The sequence below is a fragment of the Myodes glareolus genome, chromosome 2 (genome assembly GCF_982192425.1).
Source record: "Myodes glareolus chromosome 2, mMyoGla1.1, whole genome shotgun sequence".
Taxonomy (NCBI): Eukaryota; Metazoa; Chordata; class Mammalia; order Rodentia; family Cricetidae; genus Myodes; species Myodes glareolus.
This window is the reverse complement of record NC_142027.1, coordinates 25197790-25220713: the sequence shown is the minus strand read 5'-3', so window position 1 is coordinate 25220713 and position 22924 is coordinate 25197790. Positions and strand designations below refer to the sequence as shown.

At 36.4% G+C, this 22924-nt stretch overlaps 1 protein-coding gene across 1 annotated transcript in view; it reads right to left on the bottom strand.

The window, feature by feature from the left end:
• Positions 1–22687, bottom strand: part of Robo2 (roundabout guidance receptor 2) — a 1551815-nt gene extending 1529128 nt beyond the window's left edge. Inside the window, exon 1 of the mRNA XM_048422498.3 lies at positions 22520–22687. The gene's annotated coding sequence lies outside the window, so the exon portion shown is untranslated. The remainder of the gene's footprint in view (positions 1–22519) is intronic.
• Positions 22688–22924: the final 237 nt, after the last annotated feature.

Sequence of the window (22924 nt, the reverse complement as noted above, 5' to 3'; positions counted from 1 at the left end):
CAGGTTTTGCTTTAAGTGACATTTCCTTTACATTATAACTTTATTGAAACAGAAACTCATGGTCCACAAAAGAAAACTTATACATGTAGTTATAATGTAGAATAAAATTATCAACATTAGAAAATCCTGCACTTTTAATTCAAACACATAATACATCGGGCACATATTAAGTAATATACATCAATTGATTTAGTTTGAAATATTATATTTGGGTTTTCATTTGCAAGCTGTTTTCTATGCTGATGAATGAATAATCATCTGAATAATGCACAATGCCTGAAGTAAATTTTAAGTAGCCTGAACTGACATTGCTGATAATGTAAACATGCAAAAAGGATTCAAACCCCATACTGAATGCCAGTTAAACATACAGCAGTATGATTAGCCTGACAAACTTTTCACAACCAAGAGGAATCATGAGATTAAATATCTGTTCCAAAGAATTTAAAACCAGAGACTAAACTTGGAAAAGTTTTATTCATAAATTATCCCTTCATTCCCGGTGGAGTCACTAGACAGTGGAATAATGGAGAGGTGAAGGGGCTACGGGGGCTCTAACTTCATCAATGAGTATATCTGTTGGTGAATTTTTGAAGAGGGTATTAGATGGTAGAACCTTGTTAGATAAAGTAGATCCCTGAAAACATGCCTTTGATGGATTTATTTGGTCCCTCGAAACTTCTCTACTCTGCCACCCTTCATTCCTCGTGGCTGCCACAAAGTGAGCTGTGTTCTTTAGTGGTGAACAAAAATCATGGAAAGTAGGACAAAACAATCACCCATCCTCGAGATTAATCTTCTTAAGGATTTTGGCAGCAACAACTAGATAATGAAAATCTCAAATTGTTATTTGATTAATTGATAAAACATGTAGTCACGGAAAGTGAAAGTAGTTTCTTTAAAAAAAAAAAAAACCTGTTCAAACTACTATCACAACTTTCCTGAGGCTTTCCTTCTCTCTTTTTCGTTCATCATGAAGGGTGAGTGTTTACTCAATTCTCTACTCATATTAGACTCACGATGCCAGAGCTTCAGGAAGATGTACAAGCCATGTCACAATGTCCTCACCTTGAATGAGCAAAAGGACTGATAGCCTGGTAATGACATTTCTAAACTGATGTGTTAAAGCCCAACACTGAAAACAATGTCTGTGTTAAGAATAATAAAAACTTCGAATTTACTAAGCTTTACATTATTTTGATGGACTAATGTCTTACATTCCCGTGTCTTTAACTTTTCACAGAAGGTACCATTTCCCAACTGAGAAGGCTGAGACTTGGAAAAATATCACACAATTCTCCAAACCTTCTGAACAGTACTTGTAACATCAGTGTCTGCACTCCGCTCAGCTGCTCACTAGCCTGGGACTTAGTTCTCTGTCGTCCAATTGTACTCCAATACTCCTCTAAAAACTGATGCTGAGACAAAGAAAAGGCTCTCCAGGATATCAATCCATAGTTATCTGACACCAAATGGATACCTTCAAATTTCAAATTACTAAAGTCTAAGCAACCAGATTCGCACATTAATTTTTAAAATCACCAGCTATTTCCAAAGTGAATTGTGGTTTTTCAGGGAAATTCTTGAATAATCTCCCAAAACACTTACTAGCAATGATGATTTCACATTGAAGAAAAAGAAAATAATACTTTTTGTTTTTTTTAAAGCAAATGGTAATATGTTTAAGAGGCAAGAGCAAAGCAGGGCAATCATGATAAACATTAATTATACTGGTTGATTTGGGGGGGGTGACATTTCCTAGGGATATGTGAACAGATATCTTTTTACTCCAGATGGGACACTGACATCAGATCAAATAGCCAGTTCTGCTTATGTGCAGGCTGACAAGCCAATGAGTTATTGGGTTTACTTTTCAAAGTGTGAGTGACTGAATGACAGCTGTCATACTAGCGAGTCGACTGCAGGTGGTGATGCCTCATGGGAGAGGCATTCCTGCAGTTTCCTCCATGACATGTACGAAAACTTCGTCTGGGATAGTTTGGCCATTCTTAGACTTGTGAAGGAGCTTTGAGAATCTTTTAAGATTATAAGCTGCTTGATATGTATATGTATCCTCAGCTCCCTAAAGGAGCCTGTTGATACTTAAAGGAGAAATCTTTTAATTCCTGATAAAAGAAAAAAAAGAGGTATGCAATATATGAATGTCTGCTTATTTTATAGTGAGTTTTAAATACTTGTTTGCATTTACTCTCTAGGTAACTATTTTAGCACACACATTTAAAAATTCTTACTTGATGTCTTAATTGCCCATAAAAATTAGTTCCATAAATTCACTTTATATAGTAGTTCCACAGTGAACATTTTAGGCAAATTTACTATCTATATTATTTTCCTAACTTCTGAAAATTTAGACATAGCAGTCTTTTAACAGGTATGATTTTACAATTTAATATTGCCCTACTTGAAAGGCATTACAGATATTTACAGGAAAGACCGGCATGCAAAACACCATCTACACTATATATTTTAGTAAAAATGTTAACGAACAGATGGCTTTCAGCATCTTTTCATAACAAAGACAGTAATGAAGCCTTCCTTCCTGAAATGATGTGTGTGGAGAGCAATTCTTCCTAAATGCCGAGTTATAATAATGCATTGTCTATACATTGTCCCTGACATCTCTAAATTTGAAACCCATTAACCTTCCTTGTAACATTGACATTAACAACCTTCCTCATGCAAAAGAAAGTCAGGGCATTTGTTCCTTATTTTTGTGAAACCAAAACAAAAATCCAGAAAGAAGTATTCTTTTGTTATTTTTTTAATTTTATTGATTTTTATTGAGCTCTATATTTTTCTGTGCTCCCCTCCCCACCTCTCCCCTCTTTTCATCTTTCTCCCAAGGTCCCCATGCTCCCAATTTACCAGGAGATCTTGTCTTAGAAAGCAGTATTCTAAATGACCCAGAAAACATTTACCACTCACCACAAGAAAGAGTCATCAATTACTCTAATCTTTTGTAAACAGTTATTTTTCACATTTGAAAATAAAAATGAAGTACAGAAAATCTTTTACTCACATCTATTACTTTTTAAACAGTTGAATAACTCTTAATGCATATACAGTGGTACCCAGTGTAGTCCCCTGCCAACAAAGATGATGGGCTGCAGGGAGTATATAGGCAGAGCTCGCTAGGTCTTTCACTGACGATGACAACAATCACACTTTGATGTAACAGTGTTCATCTTGGTCTTTTCATTAAAAAGAAAATACACAATAGCAAAGAATTATAAATTGTATTTTGTCACATGCAATGAAAGTTAGCTTGGTTGTGCTTTTATTACTAAGCAAGTAATTCTATGGGATGGAATCATAGGCCATCCTCAAACTTTAGGGCAATGTTAAGTGACATTTCAGGATCTAAGCTAAGTTATTCCTCAATGTAACATTACATGAAGTCTTCTAATGAGAATACACCATTTGCAAAAAAAATCAATGTTAATAATGGGAGCTCAAGAACTGTAATAGGTTCTGCTACATTGTTCTTGTGTCCCTATAATATGCTGAGAAGAGGAACTAAAACCAGTAAGCAATGGGCACTTCCTGATCTCATTTAATTCCTTGGACTTTGGTTTACAAAAGGTTTTTAAGAGAGGCTGAATAATTGGTCATCCTCATATCATCTCCAGCATATTGCTCTATCTGATGGAGCAAGCAATCATGGCACCTGGTGAAGGATCTTTCACATCTGGAGCAGCCAGCAGATAGAACAGCACTGAATTAGGTAGCTGTAGAACACCCGTCCTTTTTTTAAAAAAAAAAGAATTTTTAAACACAGTCTTGTCACATTTTACACAGCTATCTCCAACCCTACTCCCTCCCATCTTTCCACTCCACCCTTCCCCCCTACTCCCCATGCACACCTCAGAATGGGTAAGGCTTCCCATGGGGAGTCAACAAAATCTGACACTTCACCAAAGCCCCTCCCCCTATATCTAGGCTGAGCAAAGTATCCCTCTAAAGAGAATGTGCTCCTAGACATCAGTTCAAGCACCAGGGATAAATCCTGCTCCCACTGCCAGTGGCCTCACAGACTGTCCAAGGCTCACTACTGTCCCCTATATGCACTGGGTCTAATTTCTTCTTTTGCAGACCAAACTATAGTGGTTCCCCCACTACAAGTCCAGAGTCATTGAGCTTTCATTAACTCAGGTCAGTTGTTTCTGTGGGTATCACCATCATGGTCTTGACCCCTTTGTTCATATTATCGCTCCTCCCTTTCTTGGGCTGGTGTACAAATTTCTTGGAATTTGTCTCAACTTCACTGTAGATCTCTGTATCTGTTTCCACCAGTTGTTGGATGAAGGTTCTCTGATGACAACTAAGGTAGTCCTCAATCTGATTATAGGGGAATGCCACCTATCTTGAAAGTATGTGGAAGTTTCCTGCCATTAGAAATACCTCAATGCCAAAAAAGCTCTGGGTTCTGTTTGCAGGTACCTTTTAGATCTTCTGTCCACCACCAACTGCTTAATCCTCACATAGACCTGCCAAATTCTTCCTTTTACTCCAATTAAAAGTTTATAACCACCTGGATACGTAATGATTTCTACAAAAATAGGTAATACTTTCAAGTTTGCTGCTTTATTGCTTTATAGTCCTGTAGACAGGATGGCTCCAGCCAGCCTCCAGCCCCCTTCTTCAGCAGCAGCTTTGGGAGCTTTTCTCTTTATGGATCCTCGGAAAGCTTCCTCTTGGCACCAGGCCTGTTCACCAAAGTGTGTCTCCAGCGACAGAAGGACTTTGTGGTGAGCTTCCGGATTGATGGTCTTTCTGATCAGCTGACCTATAATCACACAGCCTCTCCAAATGGCTCTTTAAAACCAAAGTTCAAAGAATCAAGTAAGATGAGGAAGTGGCCATTGCTGATAGGTCTTCAGTTCCTCTTCTCAACAAGTTATAGGGTCACAGTGTAACCCAGAAACATGTGCAGAACCTATTATCATTCTTGAGTTCCTGCTGCTAAGACTGATTTAATTTTCTATCAATAGACTGGAGAGGGAGGAGGAGAGGGAGTTGGGGGGAGGAGGAGAGGGAGTTGGGGAAATGGGAGGGTATGGGGAGGAGGGGAGGATGTGGAAATTTTTATAAATAAATAAATAAATAAATTTTAAAAAAGTACATTCTTATTCGAAGATCTCACATGATCTTACATTGAGTAATAGCTTAGATCGTGAAACTTCACTGTAACATTGTCCTTACATACACGCCTTTATTTCTGAGAGGACCCTTTGAAATTAATAAATTATTATCAACACAATTTATGTCACTAAATCCTATAACTAATTTTTATAGTGATGGCCAGATTCAATGAAATATGACATTGCTTCAAAACTGTATGTGTTCTTGAAGTATTTGAAGTGACTTTTTGTGTTTTTCAACAAAGTAAACTTTATTTATTTATTTATTTATCTTGAAATGTCAGTGGAAGCCAGCAGCCTTTCAAAGAATCTTGGCAACAATAGCACTTTTGAAGGGTGACCTTATTTAAATTATTTTTACAAACTTATTTTGTAAAAATAATTTTTAAAAAGTTATTTTAAACCTTACTTTGGCAGGATGTGGTGGTGCATGCCTTTATCCTTGCACTTTGGAGGCAGAGGCAGCTAGATATTTAAGTTTAAGATCAGTCAGGTTTACAAAGCAAGTCCAAGGACAACCAGGACTGCACAGGGAAATCCTATCTGGAAAGAGAACAGCAATAAAATAAATAAATAACAAGCTAAATCTTTTTTAGTAAAGGTTTAATCAATGTTATAATTAAAACATTATTTATGTTTCTTGTGTCTGTGTGCATGTAAATATAGGGGCTATGCATATACGCATGCCATACTACACATATGGAGATCTGAAAAAACCTGTGAAAGCAGTTTTGTTCTTTTAATCCTGTAAATTATGAAATAGCACCCAAATCATTAGACTTGATGCAAAGTGAGTCTTATCTATTGAGTCATCTTGCTGACCCAGTTTCTATATTGAACTAGTAAAAGCAAAGATCAACCCAAGCTCCAAAGTACTAAAATTGCTCTCCAACATTAGTTCAATGAAATATGACAAATCATGTGTAGTTTTCACCATTAAGAACCAAGCATTCAGAGTCTGGCATAATAGCTCATGTCTGATATCCTGATACTTGGAGATGGAGAGAAAAGTATCAGGAACTCAAGCCCATCCTTGGCTATGAGTATGGAGACATACTGTGGTATGAGGTCTCATCTCAAAACCTTGATAATAGATAAATGAATGAATAAATTAACACTAAGCATTATTAAATGTGGTATTATTTATTTCTGTTTTAAACATGTAGTTCAATGCTGAGTAATTCAATGCATCTGAAAAAAAGGAAACTAATCTTGTTGATCGTGGAAGACATACGAAATCAACCTCCAGGAGAAAGTCTTGAATTACATCTTATAATGAGTCCATTAGGTAGTTTGTTTTCCATTCTGAAGTTAGGAAAAATTTATTTAAAATTGTAGGTACTTAAAAGTCAGACTTAAGTAGAACCCACAGAAATGGCCTTGTCTTAATGAAAGGCTTTCAGTGAAATACAACCTGACGTACTCAAGTTCCGTATCTTTGAGATCTTAAATGAGTATGACTAAGACACAAATCTATAAATTTCACAGAAACCACACTAAAGTTTTGGAGACTATGGATGCCTCATATCTTTGAAAAGAAGTAAAGTAACATTTCTTTCAAAATACTGTGGAATCTCTGAACATAACATAAAAATGATGTTCATAACAAAAAATAATGTTCACCCATTCTGATTCCCAAGAGAAGCCAAAGTTTAGTTTTGCTCAGATCACCTTCCCTGGTGTATCATTTTTATTAAGATATATTGAGGAGAATTGTGAACTGTTAAGAGGTTATGAGAGTTCCCTTTGACTTTGAGTAGTAGTATAGAGAATTGAGAATTACAGTAGGTGGTTGACTAGAATTAGAGAGAATTCAGGAGTCTTAATGAAGACTCTGAGTAATGGAGGACACAGAGCTTGAACCAGAGATCTTCTGTAACCAGGCAAGGCTTCCAGTGGTGGTAGTGGAACACCAATCCATCCATAAAAACCTTTGACATGCTCAGGCAATGGTGGTTCATTACTTGTGGGAGTGATCAACCAATGACCAGCTTAATTTGTTGCCCAAACCTTAAGAGAGCCCTTGTCTCTCGATGAGACTGCATGGATGACCAGGAGTCAGGGCCAGATGAGAGACCTAGAGTAGAACTAAACATGACTAGCCAAAATATAAATTTTAAAAAATCAATAAAATTATTCCTAATGATATTCTGCTATAGTTAGAGATTCATGCCTAGCCCAATTGTCATCAGAGAGGCTTTGTATAGCAGCTAATGGGAGCAGATCCTGAGAGCCACAGTCAAACATTAGTCAGAGAGAGAATCCAAATTGGAGATCTCCATCAGGTTCCTCCCCTCAGATCTTAGGGAAGTCGTAGGAAGAGGGGTGAGGAAGAATTTCAGGAGTCAGAAGGGTTGAGAACACCAGGAGAACATGACTCACAGTATCAATTAAGGAGGGCTCATAGGGGCTCACAGAGACTAAGAAGCAGTCACTGAGCATGTAAAGGGCTAAGCTAGGTCCACTGTATTTGTTATAGTTGTTAGCTTGCTGTTTTGTTAGATTACTAACAATGGGAATAGGGGTGTCTTTGACTCTTTTGTCTGGTCTTGAGATAATTTTCCTCCTACTGGGTTGCCTCTCCCAGCCTTGAAATGAGGGTTTTGTGCCTAGTCTTATTGGATCTTGTTGTGATGTATTCAGTTTATATCCCTGGGAAGCCTGATTTTTTTTTCTAAAGGGAAAGGCAGGAATAGTGGATCTGGGAGAGAGGGGATGTGTGATAGGGAGAGACTGGGAGGAGCGGAGGGTTGGGAAGCTGTGTTTGGCTGTATTAAATAAGAGAAGAAGTGGGTAGGGAGAGGAAGGAGAGAGGAAGAGAGCAAGGGAGGAAGGAAAAAAGAAGAAAACAGCATACAACCATTAAACTGTTAACTAAAGGAGATAATGATAAAGTTAGAAAAAAAGACTAAACAAGCAATAGGAAATCCTGACTTGATTGCAGACATTTGCGATCCAAATAAGTAAAGAGATCATATGCTTTTGCAACCATAATATTTGATACATATATTCAATTATGTATTTAAACACGTAAAGCCAAGAAATAAAAATGATACAAAATCTTGTGGTTTAGTTGTCCTGATGGGTGGTGGTATTTTTGACTGATATCCTTAGCACTGAGCCATGATCTGTCTGTAATATTCACCTCCTGGTTTGATGCAAATCTAGTACTATCAGACGACAGGCTGGGTCCAATTTAGCAACTATATACTATGAACTACTTAGAGACAGTACCTATACAGAAAAATATGAAAATAATGGACTCATGGGAACATCAAGATTTAAAAGGTGAAAGATGAATAGAGGGATAGGAAAAAGAACTAAATTGTTTTAATAATAGCAGAGAAAAAAAGCTCAGAATATTTTCAAATATATGCTCAAGAAGAACTGCGGCACCCGAGGCTTTCAAAATGGAAACAGAAGGAGGAAGAGCACTGTTGGATTTTAAGGAAATAACAGTGATGCGGGATTGCCCTCTGTGAGTGTGTTTTATTACCATTGGTTAATAAAGAAACAGCTTTGGCCTATGGCAGGGCAGAATATAGCAAGGCAAGAAATCCAGCAAAGCTAGAGAAGGAAAGAAGGCTGAATCAGGCAGATGCCATGTAGCCACCCAAGAAGCAAGAGATAACAAACCACAAGCCTTGTGGTAAAATCTAAAATAATAGAAATGGGTTAATTTAAGATGTAGGAGTTAGTTAACAAGAAGCTTGAGCTAAAAGGCCAAAGGGTATGTAATTAATAGTAAGCCTCAGAATGGTTTTATTTAAAGCAGTTGCAGGAATTAGCAGTTGGGACCTGATGAGTGGAGAGAAAACAGTCCAGGGTACGAAGGTGATGGTGAATACTTCCAATAACAGAACAGACCCTAGAACCTTCAGAGAATCTTTATGAAGTTGATAATTATACAAATAAGAATATCAGTGTAAATGACCTAGAAAAGAAGTGATGAAAAGAATGTGAGAATTTTTCTGTTAATATCTTGGCATTATATGTATTGTTCATATTTGTAATCTTAAAAATTATATATACAACTTGTATATATGTTATCTCAAAGTACACACACACACATATGTGTGTATATATGTATGTATATATATACATTACCTTTCTCTCTTCCCTTTTCTCCCCAAGCACTCCCATATACCCTTAACCACCCTCCCAATTTCATAGCCCCTTCTTTCCATTAACTGTTATTACATATATGTATGTATGTATATGCATGTTCATAAGTATAACTTTTTTCAGGTTCCTAAATATAATTTTCAGGTTGATATTGGATCAAATGGAACTATTTTTAGTTTAAAAAAGACATTATTCATTTAGTTTTGACAGTTAGTAATCATAAGTAAACTGAAGCTTTCAAACGTTTGCTTTTAATTCTGTGACTTGAAATTATTGAATAGCAGCAGTGTTTGAACTGTAGTCCTTTAAAGTTTATCTACTACCATAGCATCCTGCTCCATCTGATCCCAGCTCACTGTGCATTACTGAGCACCATATGATAAGTGTGAGTGGTTGATATCAGATATAAAGAGAATGGGTATGGAAAGTGGGAAATGTCTCTCTTGTACTAGCATTGTTACTATCTCGGTGGTAAAAGGCTTGCCTAGCATGAACAAGCTTTAGCTTCAATCCCCATATCTATTATTAATCAGTGAGTAAATAAATAACTAAAAATTTTAAATACACATATCCTAGATTTCAGTTGAAATAACCCAAGGTGCTCTTAGAACCCCAGTTATCATTGGGACTTTTGGTTGAATAATGCCAAAACATGATATTCTCAAAGGAAGTCTAGCTGTGTCTTTCCATTTCCAGGAAGATTATAAGGCATCTACATAATTATTCTTCCATCACACAAGCCCCATGGAGTCAAAAGAGACATTTAAAGTTTTTATTAACCTCCCCAAAGACAATTTCTGCTAATGCTCAACCTATTTGCATAATTATCTCTCATAAAATAAAACAGTTAATTACTCCCCAGTTCTCATTTCTCTAAGAGAAAAAAAAAGATGTTTAGAAAAAATAAATTGACAAAAGTTTCCAGAACAGCAAACTTAATTTTAATACCTTGCAGGAAAAGAAAAGTAAGAAATGTGTTGTATTACTTTCTTCCAGAAACTTTGTATGAACTGTGGCTTAAAGCAATAGTTTTATTTTTAATGGAGATAGGACATCCAAAGTGGGTCTTATTAGTCTAAAATCAAGTTGTCATTGGGTCTGAAACTTCTATGCCTTGACTTGGCAGTCTCCAGACAGTACCCTTTGAACCCCTGCCTTTCTCTGTGGAGAACATTCTTCACCCTCTGCTTCCTTAGCATCTCTTGGTACCTCTATTTAGACAGTAGTAGGTCCCCTATGACCACATTACCATGACCAAGATGATTCTGCCTTTAGGAAATTGAACTTCACTGCATCTTAAACCCCTTATGCTGTTTGTTTATCATTGCAGATCCACAGGTTTTAGGGCTGGGATGGAACATCTTTTGAGAGTCACACTTCCACCACACTCTAAATAAATGAGAGAAATATGTAAGGGTGATAGAGACTGTGTTTGGCACTGGAAATGATTCACCTCATTAGGATTTCTACCTAAAACTAATTTGTCAGGATAAGAGTTCAGATTATTAAATAAAATTATGGTAAATTCTAAGAAATTTCTATCTTTTATGTTTGTGAATGCATAACATTAAATACACAGTCTTTAAAGAAACTGCATGTTTAAAGACTATCTGGATGATGCAAAGGAAAATAGGCTTCCTATTCTTGGTTTCCTTGTTTCTGTGTATCACACCCTCCCAATGGACCCCATGTACCAAATTCCTTGCTGAAAGCCTGGTTGCAGGTTCTTCAGTGCTTAGCACGCATCTTGATCCCTGTCACTATTTCTAGAGAATGTTTTAACGCTCAGCTTCACTTCATTACTTTCCCTCAGTCTCCCCAATTCTTCTCCCCTGCCCTGGATGGCATTTGTAACTCCCTCATGCCCACTATGCTGTTTTCTAATAGACTTTTGCTCCATGGTCCAAGTTATTTTCCCCCATGCAATTTTTTTTTCTCTGCAGGACTCAAAACCTTGCTACTTATACACTGGTAACTTCACCTGCTCAGGCTCTGTTTGAAGTTGGGAATTTAGTATCTTTCGACTCCAAGTCTCACTTGAATTTCACAATTAAGCAAAGCACCCCTTGGAGCAAATGACAGTCTGTCTACCCCTAAAAAAAAAGATCTAAGTAATGTACAGAAGCACATTTGGGAGCACAATTGACTTTTATGTACTAGAGCCAGATGCATTTCATTCCTATGCATGCTGAGGGAAGCAAGTTCAACTCATATATCAGAATAAGCATCTGTTCTCCTAGCTCGCACGGCCGGATATTCATTACGCTCAAGCAACAAAACACTTAAGGAAATAAAAGTTCTTTCCAATAAAAAAAGGTACATCAAAAGATTCTCTTTTCATAAAAGTATCTTAACCACTTAATTTCTGAACAGAAAGTACACAGAAGCCAAACTTTCTGCTAAGACACCTAAATCAAGTATAGCATAAAATTTCAGAAAAGGGCTGCATGTACTGTTTATAGTAGAAAAGTATTTTCACAGGAGAATGTTGTTCAGCGACTTCAATATACATAGGGCATATGAAAATTAATAAAGAAAAAAGACAATATCATAGACATACATTTAAAATATTATATGCCATTAAATTCCTATTTATTAATATTTTAGAAATAAATAAAAAAACTCATAAACTTGTTTACCCCACAATGTAGGTGTCCTGTCCTTTAAAAATGATGGTCATTGGTTATTTAAAAAGTTATATACAGAATCAAAAAAAATGACTTAATAATTAAGTTTCAGAGAAAACCACTACAGTCAGAGAAAGCTGCTGGCTTTCTAGGCCTGAGTATTTATTCATAGCTGAATAAACAGCATTTTAAATATGAATACCTCACATCAGTAGTATTCTGTGTTGGTCTTGCATTTTGCTTAAGAATAGAAATTTAAGTGCATGATTATTATGTTTAAGTATTAATGGTTCCTGCCAATGTACTTTTTTCTTGTTTTAAAGAGTTTCTACTAAAGTTTTTGTTTATGCTTCAATTTTATTGTTATTTTTCAATTAGCTTACCAAGTAGCAGGTTTTCTTATGGAATATTCTTCTATACTGAGATTCTCCCCTTTTTCTACCCCTTTTCCCCTTACCTCCTTGCCTCTCATATCAACTTATATCCTTCTCTTTCATTGCTTCCTCTTCTGCTTTCATATTACTGTGTTCAAATATTAAGCTCCACACTCTTCTTCCTTAAAGTGATCCCCCCACCCCTGTCATGGACTATATTTTTTTTTAATTTCCTAGCCTCTCTCTATATTCATTCTCATATATAATATGAGAATATGAGAATAATATGAGAATATTATATATATATATATATATATATATATATATATATATATATATATATATCCCCTCCTGTCACGACTGAAGGATCCAGGTAAAGAAGGGATGAAATGAATTGTAAGAGCAAAAGATGATTGAGGACTCAAAGATTTCCCACACAAAGCAGGGTAGATGCACAACACATATGAACTCAGAGAGCCTGTGAAAGCATGCAAATGCCCTGCACAAGCTCAAGTCAAACCTAAATCCCAGCAGGAACGAGGGAAAAGTGTACCCCTAGCCGAGAAGCCTTCCACAGAAGACACAGAAGACAGTTTTGGGGAGGGAAAGTCAGTTTTCATCAGCAGGATGACACTGGATCTACAGGATACTACTTGAGGACAGGCCCCATGTTCAGGAGTAGCTGCCCAACACAAGTCAGACTCTGATTTTTAGTGGAATTTTTTATTTTCCTTTTTTTAAACCAAGTGAATTCCTTTATATGCTTTAATATAATGGGTTGCTTTTATTTAATTTTTATACAATATATTTTGATAGTTTTCTCTCCCTCAATTACTCCAATATTTTTCCACTTTTATATCCACATAACTATGCATTCTCAGTCTCTCTTTCTCCCTCGCCTTCTGGAGAAAAATAACAGAGAAAGCAAAAAATAAAATGTGAAAGGGTCTGGGATGTTGGGGAATGGGAAAGAATATGATAAAACTATATTGTATGAAAAGCTCAAGGAATAAATGAAAAGAGGGGAGTTTCTTTCAGTCAGTAAACTGTTTCACTATTCCTGCCTGTCTTTGTGGCCATTAGAAACATTCTTATCACCCTTACACTGTAAATAAGATTTGCCAATGGCTTATCTACTATGGAATTCATAGATAAAAATAATACATTATTATCTCAATTAACTGAGCTGATTATCTCAATGATATGATCAACATAGAAATAACTTGTGTTCCAAATCTGTTATTATTTGGTAAGTCAACAATAACCTTCATCATAATATTTAGTACCTACTGAGGTCACATGTGGTATGAGAATGTGTAAAAAATTCTGTTATGAAGGACAACTCTACTTCTTCTCTACTTCCCCTAGAAAGGAGGGTATAGAAGCTACGTTATGATTTAAGTTTATAAGTAGTATACTAATATCCCTTAAAAATATTTATGCAAATCTTTAAATAGATACGTGAGCTGATCTATCTTGATCTCTGAGATGGTGTGAACTAAATATTTGTATCATTATTTTGTTACAAAACATCCCATTTGATTGTAAGAACCCAGAAACATCTATCTAACTTCTAGGTATTATGAGTTGCAATGGTACTATTATAATACTAAATCATTTTGATTGCCACTTCCATATTAAAGATAAAACATTATTTAGCAAGTAGCCATATGTTGTCTGAGGTTTCTGTTCTGCCTGATTAAGTCCCAAAGAAATCACACAGAGGTCTACATTAGTTATAAACTGATTGACCTAGTAGCTCAGACTTCTCTTATTAATTCTTATAACTTATATTAGCCCATTTTTCTTATCTATGTTAGCCACGTGACTCGGTACCTCATTCGGCGAGGCAGTCACATCTTGCTTCTTTTGTGGCTGGGTCACGACTGCAGATTGCTCGTCCCTCCTCCCAGCATTCTTGTCACCCTGCCTATACTTCCTTCCTGGCTACTGACCAATCAGCCTTTTATTTAAAATAATAGAAGTGACAGGTAGACCATTGTCCCACAACAGCCATGTACATGAATGTCAGGCTGTTTATAAAATGTGAAGAGTTTAGATGCACTGCGATGGAAAGAACAATAGACAACCAGAATTATAATAAAAGATGCAGAATGTGAATGATGAAATGGCCAGATCAAAACAATTGCTCATTTTCATTCTTTGTTGCTGACGTGTGTTAAATTGTCTTGTATTTAAAAAAATAAAAATGCAAGAAATCTCAAAATAAGTATCTTCAAGTAATAGCACATGAGTGTTCTGCAGTGCTATTTTCTTCTTTTGAGCCATGTATGCTCTCATATCCCAATATATATGGCACATATACCAAATCCCACCTAAGTGCTATGCGAAAGTGAACCCACTAGCAATGCATCTAATCAGAATGCAGATCAGAAATCCCTGCATATATGAGTTCCATAACCATTCTAAAATGTTTACACTCACATTCTAAATTTAGAATTTACAATGCTTAAGACATAATTCCATTCTAGATAGAATCTTTTGGATTAGCTTATAAAATAAATCATTCTGTATTAAATAGTGCTTCATTCCAATCATGAGGTCTCATTAATTTCTCTATGTGGTTACAAAACTTCTCTGGAGTGTGCTGACGAACTATCCTATAGTAATTTACCTCGATAACATTTCCCGTATCTCTGCTATTCTTTTTAGAATTCTTGCAATTTTAAGAAAGTAGGTTTCTGGTTGATTGAAAATATGCTTCACTTTGTCCTTCATAAAGTCTCTACTTCCTTCCATAAACTTTAAAATGATAACATCTAATAGGTTTTGTAATTTACTGGAGAAAAAATTAGATTAATAACAATATTGCTTGCTTCACAGACTATCCTCAAATGTAGGGCTATGGATGGAAGTGAGAGACAGTTGGCGGCATGAGCAACAAGAGGAAGCGACCCAGCATTCATACCCACTTGGAGACACGTCCACACACACTCACTTCCGCAGCTCAAGGAATGTCATATGTTTGGAGTGAAGTGGGTGGTGAGAGTAACAGTTGGCCTGTGAAAGAGGGCCATGTGTACAGGCAGACTACCACCATCCTTCTAACTTGTGATTGCTGAAAACTCAGTTGAAGTGTTCCTTCTTCAGTATAGCATGGCTGGAGGAATAACTTCCTCAAAACTACAGTTTCTGTAACTCTGGGTCTGGGAGTTAAAAGTACACAGTAATCTTCCCTTTCTCAGTAGAAGTTACTTAACCATCACCAAGATCATATATTCCAATCACTTCACTCAACACCTATATCCTTGTGATTATGTATATGCTAAGGCGTTTTGTCTCATCGAAAATGATTGTGATCAACTTTATGCTATACCAAATTCCCTTTATCTTTGGTTTGATTTTCAAAATATTTCTGTGTCACTAAAAGAGGAAAATAAATTAAGATAGCTTAAAATTTTGGAATACTATATTGGAGTTTCTAGAAAGAAAGGAACAGCAATGTGGTCAATCTACATGTCAAAGTACTATTAAAGTTAAAAGATAAAAACGCAGATGTTTTGTTGACATTGTTATAACTGCCTTGTCTCAGAACATGGGTTTTCTATGGAACTTTCACAATTTCAAATATGATTCATCTGTTGTACTGCTTGCAGAATTTATTGTCTGAAGGTCAGTGGTACCACTGTGGTCAGATAAGATAATTTACTTTACTCTGAATGGTTTCTTTTTGACAAATGACAAAGCTTTTAGGAAGAACGATGCTCCGTGCACAACAACCATAAAGCATGTCACATCCATTTACAACATAATTTTAAGGAAAATGAAGGACAAACTTGCAAGGAAGCATGAATTCATTTGCATTCAATTAATTTGAACAGGGCATTTCAAGTTCTTTTTGGGAACAATGGCACAGGAGAAAAAAAAATGTGTCTATCTTACACAATGGTCCTCTTTAGGAAATAGAAATATATGAAAGATGACATGATTATCATTAAATTTAATTTACAAACTCTCTATATAGTTCATGAGATAATATATTCACAGTGTTAATGTGTGAAGTGAACCAATTATTATGGCTGAACTTCAGAAATTCCTTAAAATATGTGTTCTACAAACTTTAAAAGAATAACCAATTTTTGAAGGTTTCAATACAGGATATAGCATATGAAGAGTAAAACTTTATATATAAGAACAATAAGATGCCTGGTAGATATAAATCTAAATAATTTAGATGCTAACATTGATAGATAGACAATGAGACAAATTCTTAATTTGGTTGTTTGATTGTAAAAATTAAGTATTTATTTAATAAAGTTTTGCATATTTAATTTGTAAGCATTAATTGTTACAAGGGAACTTAAAATATTAGTACATTCACAAAGATCTAAAACTTATTGTTCGGAATCAATCAGTTTGGGGGCTTCAGGTTAAAGAATATCAGTAGAATCAGTGGGAGATTAAACAAATGTCCCCACAGATGTCTTAATTCTAATCTTCAAATGCTGGAATTATTTTGCTTTATGTCATTAAATGGAATTTACAGATGTGATTGAATTTAGGACCTTGAGTTGCAGTAACTCTACTAGATTTTTCAGGTGATCTAACATAATCACAAGAACTGTTAAATGAAAAATATAAAGTGGGCCAGGGAGGAAGCTCAAGTGGTAAAAAGCACTTGGCCCCCCAGCCTAAAGCCAGATTTACATCTGTCACACAAGTATAAATCCAAATGTGGTAGCTTGCATCATTAATCCTAGCACTCCTGAAACATGATGGAAAGTGTAGACGGGAACAGCTTCCTGAAGCTCCTTTATGCACCCAAGAATAAGAATTGTAGACAAGAGCATGTATAACCTCTACAACCTCCTGTAATTCCATCTTCAAGGGATTATGGCACATTCCTCTGGCCTCCACATATACTTTCACATGCATCACACACACACACACACACACACACACACACACACACACACACACACGTAAATAAACATCCTTGAAAATAGAAAAACAACCTTTGCCTAGCGAGTATGACTTTAAAATTTTCATTTTTAAAACTGAAAACAATGAATTTGAGTCTGTGGCAACTTATCTCAGCAACAGTGTAAAACCAATACATCATTGGAATGAGTAGAAGCAATAAATTACGTTCTAGGAAGCTTAAGAAATCAGTCAAGGACAGACGACAGGGAGTGATAGCTCAGAAATAAGACTTGCCTTCAGAAGGGTATTTCATCTGACTTATTTACCCTGTGAGCTACATTTCTGTAATTATCATCAGTCTAGTCAATATGAAAAGACACATACATGTATAATTCAGAACTGAAAAGTTTGGTCCTCTGTAATCCCATTTCAGCTGCCCTTTGACCATTATACATCTGATGGAGCCAGAATCTTCATGTAAGCCTTCTACTTGCTGGCCAGAAATGTTACATCTAAAATGAAGTTCTATTAATCCAGAAAAGACGTAGGAGATTCAAATATTTTTCAAGAAGACCACTAAGTGTTGCTTTATGATTCTGTATTCAGCACAGACAAAGACTTTCATAGCATTACTTTAAGATATTCCCAATTTTTCCACTTGTTCAAATTAATCATTGCTGCAGTCTCCATAATTTTTATGTTAGGTGGATGAAGTCCAGGCATGAATTATACTACCACAAATAGAATCCCTTGTAAATAGAAAAAGAGAAGTCTCATTTAATTGCTGTCAAAATACTAACAGCAAATATTGAAAGAGAATGCTCTCACTGTGTCATGTTTGACTGTCTGTTGATACTGTCCTGCATCCAGTTATGATTCCCTGGTCCTACATAGTAATAGAAAATATCAAAATATTTATTCTAATTTTCTGTAGTATTTTCGTCATAAAACACCAGGATTACAGAAGATGGGTGGGAATTATGAAAGACTGACGTGTAATTTGAAGATGGGAATATGCTGACTACCTCTCTAAAAGTATGGAGTAATTTTAAAAAGTATGTATTCAGCCCCTTGGGCGCATAATTTTACTTATGACTTTAATATACAAACAATCTGCCTTTGATGCTGGATACACAAACTTCATTTAAAATTTTTTGTGATTTATATTTGTTATATCTTTATAATTGTGCATGTGGTGTGGTATGGTGTGTGTGTGTGTGTGTGTGTGTGAGAGAGAGAGAGAGAGAGAGAGAGAGAGAGAGAGAGAGAATGTTCAGGTGCATGTATGTGATGTCATTTTTCTCCTTCTAATATTGGATACTGGAATTGAACTCAGATCATCAGGCTTGCTGAGCAAATTCTTTTTTCTAGTGAGTCATTTTGTCACCCCAACTTATCTAAATTTTTGTTCAGTGTGAAAATGTTCCCATTTCTTAACTTACCTTTTGTCAACCTACTGTTGATTCTTAACACTCTTCCCTCAAAAAAAAAAGAAAGAAAAAGGTTTAAGTGCATAGTCTTTTTCATTGTGAATTCTGGAGTTTTAATAAGGCACGATTTATCATGTCACTCTACTTGTTTTTTTAGCAATGAAAGCAAAAAATAATTTTCGGCAAGCTAAAAATAATTAAATTGTTCTTTCTGAGATCTTCAATCTAAGTGCTGTATATAAGGAAGATCCTGGCTTCAATAACTAGCATCAGTCACAATCAAAAGAATAAAAATCTTGGTCAATGTCAATTTTATAGTACCTTAAAATTCTCCTATTATGCCCAATTATTATTAAAAGGTGACAAAAAATGTGTTTACAGACAAAGGTATTTAACACTGAAATTACTTTAGTGAAATCTATGATTGTTAATCAAGACTACATTTCACATATTTACACATTTTTATATAGTAAATACCCTGTGATACTTCTTTATGATTTCAGTGCTACCACAGCAAGGGGCAAGGAAAAAAATCACAAATGAACAGTGGCCTATACATGAGAACATAAGGCTGTTTAATAATCCTCCGTCATCCCGGGTCCTGCCTGACTTACTATACTAATATGATCTGTAAATGAAAGTGGCGCTGTTGAGAAAGTAAGAAATTCAAAATCTCCACAAAAATATTATTTAACAGACATGGCAGCAAAAGAAAAAGTCCACTTTATCACAAATGTTTGGGGTTCTCCCTTTGACATGAAATGACCACATATCAGCCTCACATTTCCATGCAAATAGCTCAAACAGCTTGAGAGGTGAGTACTGATTACAATTATTGTCTTGGGACCACAGAACTTTAATAGCCTATACCCATGCTTGTTCAGATACTATAGTGAATCAACACCACTATTGGTGGAGATGCAGACACATACACACACACACATACACATGCAAGCATGTACTATGGGGTTCACTTGTTTCTATTTGGGGTAACTTTAAAGATTATTCTTCACTGCCCCAAATAATTTCCATAGAATTTGAATTTCTATGAATTTCTAATTTCTCATCTTTTAGTTCTACTGTATACATTACAAAGACCCTAAGAAATAAAATTATTTCTTTATATTCTCTTCTTTCTTCAAATCTCGGTTATCATCTATCTGAAATAATCATAGAGGAACAAAAATAAGGCCCTTTTATATGGATTCCTTCTCTTAGAAATGTTAAATTATGACAGCATCCAAATGCTCTATTTGAGATATTTTACAAAATCTGAGAGAAGAGAAGATTTTAAGATCCAGAAAAATGTTTAAGTTGTCCTTAAAGGATTAGGTTAAATGGCCAAGAGCCAGAGAACTAATTACCCCGACTCATTTGAGAATTCCTACTCATGAGTGTGCATGAAATTCTACAATCAGATGCAAAGATTGCATACTTTGTATTTAATCACCACATGTGGCTTTACTGTCAAAAAGAGAAGAAGGGAGGGAGAGAGGGAGAGAAGAAGAGAGGGAGAGAGAGGGGGAGGAAGGGAGAGAGAGAGAGAGAGAGAGAGAGAGAGAGAGAGAGAGAGAGAGAGAGTTACTATTACCAGTTAATGAAAATTAAGCAAATAAAATGAGGAGTCAATGATATGGGATTTACTTTCTTCCCTTGATAGTTAAAATGAGTTTATTTTGAATCTGTTCATATTAGGCACCGAAGTACACACAATGTATTTTTATAAACATGGTCACAATTGAAAACCTAAAATCATTTAGTGCCAAATACTTTTCTCATTATAAACTCTACATTAAATATGCATCTCCTTCCAGTGATATTGAGGAATCTACGGAACAACTCATTCTGAAGGCTGGAGTTTGCTCCCGCAGAAAGTTGCATGTATATTTCAAGTTCACTTTGAGTAGTTTAAACACATCTCAATGTGGGCTGCCTTCTGGATCATAAAACAGCATTAACCCAGTGAATATTCTGAATAAATTTTGAAATCTCCTTTCAATCTACATTTTTAAGGAAGACCTATATTGACATTTATGGACTTAGGAGCAACTTGATGGTGGAAAATGAGACTTTAAAAAATGCCTCTGTATGCCTGTGTTAAAAAAAAAACTCTCCATTTCCAAAAATTAAAATACCAAGAATATTTGAAAATTTTCACCATGTACCAAATATATATCTATTCTTCTTGTAGCAGTCTGAACAAAAATTGGATGCAAATTTGAGAAAAGGTCTAAAATTGAAGTTGAGTAAATTTCTACATTATAATGTGACAGACACTGAGAACTAAAAGAGTTCATTCCTCCATTGCCCAGTCCTCTCCTACAAAATCAAGCCAGGATTTCTCTCTTACAAAACTTCCACAAGAAATTGAAGAATCAAGATTTTTAAAATAGAATACTCTAGCTGAAATACAGCTTCAGTCCACAATACAGTGGATGTAGAAAAAGGGGGCAAAGCAGTGTGACTCTGACATATTACAAAGCTCTGGATTCACCTGTATCACTGGGAGAAGCCAAGAAATGCTAATAAGCACCGACTGACCCTTTCCACAAGAGAAAGTTTATTAAATACAAGGAAGATACTTTATATCTCACCTTCAAACCTGGATAAGGGAAAAACATGTATACCTCATTGCTACTAAAAATTTCTGTAGCCCACTGGACAAATGCAACATCCACTAATTCTACTGGCAAATATTCACCAAAGGGTACCCAGTAAGGACTAAATTCGGAAATATAAGTCCAGGCTACTTAACAGAAACCGTAAGGTCCATTAAAAAACAATAACCAAACTACAACCCCTTCTGTGTCCACTGTGATTCTTAGCGATTATAACTGAGTCACACACTGTCTAAACCAAGTTAACTTTTAAATACTTAGAGAATTCTGTTTTTTAATAAATAAGCATGTTCTGCTACATACACACACACAAACACACACACACATTAAGGACAAAGTAAAGAAAATATAAAATAACATTATACTGATGGTATCCAGGAGTATTGCCTATACTGGAGATTCTCGAATAGCCCATCAATCCTTTCTCCCCGGGATGATAAACTGTCTTCCTTTTCCTACCAGCTCACCACTTTTCTCATCGTCATAGGCTTTCCACAATCCCTGTAAGTCATCTGCTTCAAAGTTGTGTTTTTGAACACCCCTCTCCCCGGAAGGTACCAATTTCAGAACACAGGAGATGAAGTGAATCAATATGGCTTTTACACTAAACTGCTATCACATGTGAAGCCTGCATGGGAGCCTGAAGTTCCCTTTACTGAGCTCTAAGAAAATACAGAGAAAAAAAAAAAAAACAACAAAAATCCCAGGGTACTCAAAGGCTAAGTGAGCACATTCCTGGACTCAGAGAGCCACGTTTCCTTGTTGCTTCTTATATCCAAGTACCTCTTCCACACCTTCCAGTCCTGTGACTTGACTTGAAGAAGTGAGAATGAAACAAGGGAATAGATGTACAGAGTGGGTGCCCACAATTTCTTCTGTTATAAATTTATTTCTTTCTGTTATAATTTTTCTAACACAACTCTCTCTCTCTCTCTCTCTCTCTCTCTCTCTCTCTCTCTCTCTCTCTCTCTTTCTCTCCCTCTCTCTCTCTCTCTCTCTCTCTCCCCTCTCTCTCTCTCTCTCTCCCTCCCCCCCCCCCCTCTCTCTCTCACACACACACACTTAATGCCTACCACTGAGGACGTTTTCTCAATCTCACTTAGTCACTTCAGCTAAATTTCATCCAATTTCTGCTGGGAGATCAAAACCTCCCACCTCCCATCCCTCAGCCTCAGCTTATGTTACCATTGCCAAGACCAAGTCCGTCCTTGACTTTGGCAAATAGAAGACAGCTGTACAACCTCACCAGGTGCAGACCCTTAGTTCAAGACCCTTAAGCAAACCTCGGACTTAACTCACCTGGAGTCTGATCTAGACGGCAGTTTGCTCCCACACGGACTGACAATCTGCCGGGAAACTCAGGCAGCGTCCGCCTGAATGAGGAGCGCAGTGCAGCTGAACACCCCCAGGACCTGATGCTCGGAATGAGCCCAGATTTTTGTTTTTCCACTCCCTTCCCAGAGCACTCCTTCGTTTGCTCTGCTCCCCTCCCCGCCTGTCAGTCACTGCTCTCCCTCCTCCCACCTGTGAGGCGAGGCTCTTTCCTCCGCCTCTCACCGAGGCGTTTGTCCGCTGTCCGTGGTACTAGCGAGGAAGCCCAGGGCTCCTCCCTGGCAGAAGGTTTTCCCAAGATCTGCTTCCCTCCCACACCCCCAGACTGTAGTCTGAAAAGCAGATCTGAAAAGCCTGGTTGCAGCCACTGGG